The sequence below is a fragment of the Anabrus simplex genome, chromosome 1 (assembly GCF_040414725.1).
Source record: "Anabrus simplex isolate iqAnaSimp1 chromosome 1, ASM4041472v1, whole genome shotgun sequence".
Classification (NCBI taxonomy): Eukaryota; Metazoa; Arthropoda; class Insecta; order Orthoptera; family Tettigoniidae; genus Anabrus; species Anabrus simplex.
Window position 1 is genome coordinate 25,969,633 of NC_090265.1, and position 7,721 is coordinate 25,977,353.

Below are 7,721 nucleotides of genomic sequence, written 5' to 3' on the forward strand. Positions count from 1 at the left end.
AGGTAATAGCTTGTTGCTCCGCTGGAGATGGTTTGGTCACTGTACTACTTTTTGTCGATCTTTTCTTCTTGGTTGAGATGAGTCCCCGTTGAGGTTCAATTGTTCTTTTCTGAGATGTGTTTGTTTGATTATAGGGCATGTTAAAACTTTGAAGTGCTGCTAATGTAGGCTTAATTGGTAACAATAACTTCTCTAAAGCATCTGCTTCTTGAATGGTTGTAACATCTTGCACCAAATCCTAGATTTCATTTAACTGAGATAATAATTTTTGTTTCTTGATAACTAACCATTGGGTTCTGTAGTACTGGTGCTTTGAAAGGCATCGGTAGAGATTTGTTTCAATAATACTTCTTTTTCAACAACTTGTAACTCTTTTTCAAAACATATTTGAAGGTGTTCTTGGCATTCTTTAGGCTGGACCTCTACCTTTGAAATAATCTGGCATACAAGATGAATGTGTTTGCACATGTTGAATCGTATGGCAGAATCGATTCACGTGCAAGAGTAGCTGTGAATGCATGACTTGCAGTCATTACATACTAACTGGCACTCACAGTTTTGTTTCAGGGGGACAACTGTGTAGAGTATATATCAGAACTCGATGTTGATGGAATAGTCCAATTGTTGCCTTCCTGTATAACTAAATCGTTTCTTAATGTCAGACTAGTTTTGTGTCTTTGCCTAAGGTCCCTCAGCTTACTTGTCACTTTACCTTTATGCATAGTGATGACCCTGTCAAACATCTTATCTCATTATTGCACAAATGGATTTGTCCAGAAACTTTGTTTTCTTTCCTTGCAAGTATATATGTTTTATGCACTTGTGCAGGTTCTCAATGTGCATATTTGTGTTCAAACCACAGTGCATCCGATAGCTATATGCCCACTGTCTGGCTGTGGGAACATAATTTTCTAAAAAATATTTACCAAAATCATGGGTGTCAGGGCAATCAATTAATTTCTTAACGGCTGGCTAAAAAATAATACTGAATGTATTCACATCTCGCTCTTGCATAAGTGATCTTATAATTTTGTACACTTCTGCTTGTTTGTCTCTAGATTTGTTTTTGCCAAGGTTCTTACGCCATGCCCGGTCAGTGTGCCAGGAGCAATACAGCCTTCGATTTGGTTCCCCCATAACTACAATCCAAGCATTAAAAATGAATTTTCCATATCTGACATAAACATCTTTGGAGACAAATTGCCAAGATGGTCTTTGATTTTTGAAAATAGAATCTTTAAGACTCCTTTATCAGCTCTGTTTGTAAATAAATAAGAACATGGGAAACCCTGACGCATATCATCAATAATTATAAGAGTTATCAATTCAAAATCATACGCATTGAGTCCATGGGTACCATCAATGCATATAGCATCCCCTCCATATTTCTCCTGTATAGACGCTTGCGCATCATTCATTAATGCTAACACAAAGTCATTTTTAGCCAAGAAAGGATACTCTTAAGAAACCTTCCCCTGAGGCTTACCAAACACACAGTCCCCACTTCCTGCTCTCACCTTATTCACCCAGGCATTAACACTCACTGCATCATTAGAATGCTTCTGAACTCAAATGGTAAGACTTCTCAATGTTATGCAAGTCTTTTCTTGTGAGAAGATGAATTCTTTGAAGTTCTTCTGGGATTTTCAGACTGCTTCGAATATCATCTAATATGACATCAAAAGGAATTTTTAATGCTATTTTAGCTGCCAAAGAACTCTTTTCATCCTGAGTTAAAAATAAATGTCATAAATCATTTTGATGGCGCACAGGAGTAGATGAAAACAGCCTCACACCTTCCCTCTTCAACTAAAGACACTTTTATTGTCGAAGGGCAGAAACCATCAGTCTTTTTTGGTGCCTTGGCTCTTCAAATGACGGACACCCGACCCCTTTGATTTAAAGTGTCCTGAACGATGACAATTGTAATATACTGTCCCACTTTTTGCAATGTCCTCAGAACCAAACATTAAAACATATTTTACAAGGGTTTTTGCTTCATAATTTCCTTTCCATTCCTTAAACTCTTCAAGAGAATTAAATGACTTGCCTTCACTTATCTCAACAATGTCATGAATATTGCGGAAATGTAACAATATATCTGATTTTTTAGAATGTGTATGTGAACATACACTGCATGTAAAATTACCCGCACTAGTAGCATTAGGGCCACTTGAGTTAATTTCCATATGTGTACTATTAATGTGTCTATTTAAACTTTGTCTATTCCTGTATAATAAACCACAGTCACTACACTTGAACATTGTAAAAATACACCTGAAATTATCCACATAAATGTATACACTTAGGCGTAGGGATGTGGCGACCCCATCGCCCAGCGGGAAACCACTGCAGTCAGCCACCTGAGTATTGGTGGGAAAACCATAGCTATTGGGGGGTACGGAGGAAATGCCTACTCCCAGCCCTGACCAACTAGGGTGAACATTATCCTAGCAGAAGGTATAAAATGCCCTCTGGGGCTCATTACCTCAGTTGTAATAACGCTACCGGTAGCCCAGCTTAATACTTCGGCTTGTGAAGTAACCATGGAGCATATGATAATCACTACTTTACCCCAGCGGGTTAATCCCCCGTCGACCTCAGTCGACCAAGCAGGTTGTCGGATTCTGGGGAACCTGTATCGTGTGCGGAGGGAGAGTCGGAGCTCCCCAATACCTCAACATCCTCAATACGCCGGTCACAAAAGATCAGACACCCAAGAGAACCTTTAAATTAGGAACCATCAACATATAGACCATGATCAGAGTGGGGAAACTGAAACAATTCCTAGATGCAATGATAGAACATGGAATCGGCATACTGGCTCTACAGGAAACCAGATGCAGAGATGAAGATACGGTGGAATCAGAAGGATATGTAATTTTGAAGGGAAAACCGGGTATCAAGATGAAGCAACAGCCGTTTATGTTTGGTACGGCGTTTAGAGTACACCGAAGCTTCTTGAGTAGTATCATTGACTGGAGGGGTGTGAATGAGAGACTGTCATACCTGATGATGAAAATTGGCAATGAAACTTATACACTTGTCAATGCATATGCCCCACAAATGATAACAACAAAGCAGACAAGGTAGGGACAAAGAACTTCTGGAACACACTGGATAAGGTAGTAACGGAAGCAAACAAGAGAGGAGTCACGATCTTGCTGGGGGATTTCAATGCACAGATAGGCACTGAAAGGAGATTCAAAGGCCCTGTAGAGGATTATCCTGCGTACAAGAGAACAAATAAGAACGGAGAAAGGCTTGCGAACTTGTGCAAAAGACACAAGATGAGAATCGTGACCACACACTATAAAGCCAAGGCGAGTAAAAAGACAACCTGGTAAGTCCGGGCAATAGAATTGGTGAAAGGCATATAGACCACGTAGCGATCCGAGACAAAAACCATGCAGAGATTATGAACACCAAAGTCAGGAAAAACAACAGAATGGAGTTTGACCACTATCTCACTGAAATCAAATGTAGATGGATACCAAACAGAACTAGGAGAAACACGAACACAAACTCACACCAGATAGACAGAGAACTGCTGAACAAAAACCGAGATCAGTACATGAAAAACCTGACAGTGGAGAGTGAATGGGAAAACTTAAAGGACAAGGTTAGAGAAGAATCCAAACGATAGGCCACTAATAACAAGAGAAGGAAGCATGAGTGGTGGACAGAAGAATGTGAAGAGATGGTAGAGTTAAGGAAGAAGATGTGGGTAAGGTGGCAGACTACCAAGAAGGAAGAGGACCTGTCAACTTTCGAGACAGCGAGAAAGATGGCTGACAAGACGATCAGGAATGCCAGAAGGAAAAGGTGGAATGAGAGGCTGGAGGAAGCTGATCATGCGTTTAAGAAAAACAAATCACGATCTTTCTTTAAGGAGATGAAGAGCAGGATAAAGGGTTATTGAAAGGACAAGATGGCGAGTTGAATATAGGCGAAAAAGATGTATGCGATGAAATGGCAAGATATTTCAAAGTTCTACTGAACACAGAAGCACCCACAGGGAGTATGACTCTACAGTACAGCAGAGACATCAACCAAGGACCAGCACCCACCAGAACAGAAGTTGTGAAGGCTATCAAGGATCTCAAGAACAACAAAGCGGCAGGTAATGATGGTATATGTGCTGAGGAGATCAAATGGGGTGGTCCTGCAATGGAAGAAAGCATGTACAGAATAATAACGGACATCTGGATAAATAAGAAGATAGCGACTGAAAAGAAGCCATAATTATACCACTACATAAGAAAGGAGACAAAAGAATACTGGATTACTACAGAGGTATCTCACTGCTAAACTTTGGGTACAAGATACTCTCGAGATTATTACTGAACAGAGTGGAAGCACAGCTTGAATCGACCATAGGAGAATACCAGGGTGATTCCGGAAAGGGAGAAACTGCGTAGAACAGATCTTTGGACTCAAGAGAATTATAGAACACAGACACAGGAAAGGAAAGGTCACAATAGTTACATTTGTAGACTTCGCAAAAGCCTACGACTCAATAGACAGGAACACACTACTGAACATCCTACGCGACAGAGGACTGGATTCTACGACACATACATTGGTGGGGGAAACACTGAAAGCTACAACTGCTAGAGTAAGATACCGGAGTATGTTTTTAGACAGCTTTGAAATTAAGACAGGAGTCCGACAATATTATTTAACCTAGTTTTGGATGAAGTAGTGAAGCAGTGGACACAGTTGAATAGAACCATGGGAATTGAAGGTGTAGAGATTAGATATAAGATTAAAAAAACCATGTCATAGTGGATTGCCTTGCCTTCGCAGATGATATGGTTTTGTTACATGATAAGGAAGAAGATGCGAAGTTGGCACTAGCAAATCTAGCAGAGACTGTAGCAAAGGTTGATCTAAAAATAGCCTACAACAAAACGAAAGTACTGAATACGAATACCGATTAGAATGTAAAAGGCCAAGTGGTAGAGAGAGTCGACAGCTTCCAGTAACTAGGTGAGAACATCACGGGTAAAGTACAAAGCAACAAAAGTACCACAGACAAAGTTCAACAGCTGCTGAAACTACGATATGCAGTCATGACTACATATGGATAGAAGAACCTCTCGAGGAACGCCAAAATACATTACATGATAACCATCAGGAATGCTGCATTATATGCGACTGAAACGCTGACATTGGGCAAGAGAGCATGCATACAATTGGAGAAGGAGGAAAGAAGAATCTTGAGACATATATGGGGCACCAAAGTAAGGTGAAATCTGGGTACACAGATCAAGGCAGGAACTATATGCGAGTATAGAATCAATCTCGAGTGTGATAAGAAAGAGAAGGTTAGGATTTGTTGGACATCGCATGAGGATGGATGACAGTAGGCTGACGAAAAAGATATGGAACGCAACCTGCTTAACTGGAAATAAGTGGATGAAGGAAGTCAGAGAATATTGGGAGACTATTGGCATAGAGGAAAAATATCCAATGATGACAGTACAGGATAGGTCAAAATGCTCGTGGAAGGTCACAGATGGACAGGGCAGGATCCAGATTCATATCACGGAAACCGAGAGAAAGAGGAGGAGTAAGAAAATGAAGAGGTATTGGGAAGAAAGAAGACGTACCGAACAAGTCACTCGTGATCCTCAGGGGTCGTAACGAACCTAATTTTAAAAAAATGTATGCACTTATAAAACAGTAACACCCATCTATTTACATGTTACAGTGCTGGCTAATCACCGCAACATTCCTTCAAACACGAGCGCGGACAAACAGATAATCTATCGCCTGATGTATAATCACTTTAAATTAGACGCGTCATATGCACTTCCTAAATTGTAACGCACATTTACTACTCTAGCTAATCCCTCGTTCAAGCATGAACGCGGACTAACGAAGAAAGAAAACAGAATGAAAATGCTATTTAATCTGTCACCTGAATTACTTTTATTTTCCTCCGGCGCTATGCGGTGAAACACGAAACTATGGCTCTCCGGAAGAATTACATTTATTTTCCTACGGCACTACGTGGCGGCAAATACACAGATTCTTTTCCAGTCTGAGAAATTCAATCACCAACGGAACAAATTTATTTCGAAATGAATGAATTTGGGTTTGCAGCTGCCCTTGAATGTCTCTTGCCTGTTATATAAACCTACAGTTCAACTAGCAAATTCGATCGTTCATTTCCTTTATGAAAGCAAACTAACAGTCTAACTTAAAAAAATTCCTGTGGCTGGACTGTGGCTATGCCATAGATGTGGATTCCAATAACTACTAAGAAGAAAAAGTAATTCGTTGTGGGAACAATGCGGTTAGGGGCGCGCAGCTGTGAGCTTGCATTCGGGAGTTCGAATTCCACTATCGGCAGCCCTGAATATGGTTTTGCGTGGTTTCCCATTTACACACCAGGTAAATACTATGGGGGCTTTAGAATAACACTCACGTATCCCCTACCTGTCGTAAGGGGCCCCAGGGGCTCATACCTTTGGAGCGTGGATTGGCGACCACGGGGCCCTGAGCTGAGTATTAGCATTGCTTCTCTTACTTGTGCCAACCTCCTCACTTTTATCTATCCTATCTGATCTCCCTTGGTCAACACGTGTTCTTTACCGACCCCGACGGTATTAGAGCACTCGAGGCCTCGAGAGTCTTTCATTTTCACGCCCTTCGTCGCCCTTATCTGCCTTTGGCCGATACCTTCATTTTTCGAAGTGTCGGATCCCTTCCATTTTTTTCTTTCTGATAAGTGTTATATAGAGGATGGTGTCCTAGTTGTATTTCCTCTTAAAACTATTATCACCACCACAACCTGGGGCTCTACTTTAATTAAGGGCACGGCCGCCTCCTCACTCCTAGCCCTTTCCTATCGCATCGTCACCATAAGACCTATCTGTGTCGGTGCGACGTAAAGCCAATTGATACACTATGTAGTATTTTAATTTCTGCTAGGACGTGAACTTTGCAGTCGCAACGACCTGACTCGTATGGGCTCTTCTTGAATTATTGTGTAATGCATTCACTCTTCTTCATTAATCGTCATAGGAATATCACATTTATATTCAAAACGCATTTTTAAAATCTTTCTAATGTGCTTTTATGGGGAGACCTGGGACATTGGAGCGAACCGAGACTTCGTCTCTACAACAACACAGGCACTCAGGGTCGCCTGCAGCTTCGAAGAATCCATTGAAATGATGGTAATGATGATGATAATAATAATGATGATGATGATGATGATGATAAGAAGGTGATGAAAAAAATTTGCTTTCGTGTGCAAGTCATTCTCGTAATGCCAATTGGAATCGCGCTGAGGAATGGAGCGATAGCCGTATATCTAACGGCACTGCTTTAACTGTCGCCTCTCTGTCAATTTAGTAGGCCTGCTTGAAAAGACCGCGCATGCAGAGGCCTTTACTTATCTCGTAGAAAACGACCCGTTTCACAGCTGGTTCGCAAGATCCCCTGCACCAGCCCGCTCCCGACGTAACGTGCCATTGCTTGAAACTAAAGCTCCCTCACGAAAGTTTTCGATGTCTTCCGATTATTTTCGTACAGCGCTATCCGGCAAAACACGAAACTATTGCTCCCTCAGGAGCTAGACTCTTGTTGTAAGTGTCCCCTATCTGATCCAATGTAAATAGTTGGATATTTTAATTGTTTTGCGTTTTGTAAATATAGCGTAGGGAAACGGCACTAGTATTTTTCGCAGTTCATATCATGTCACACTG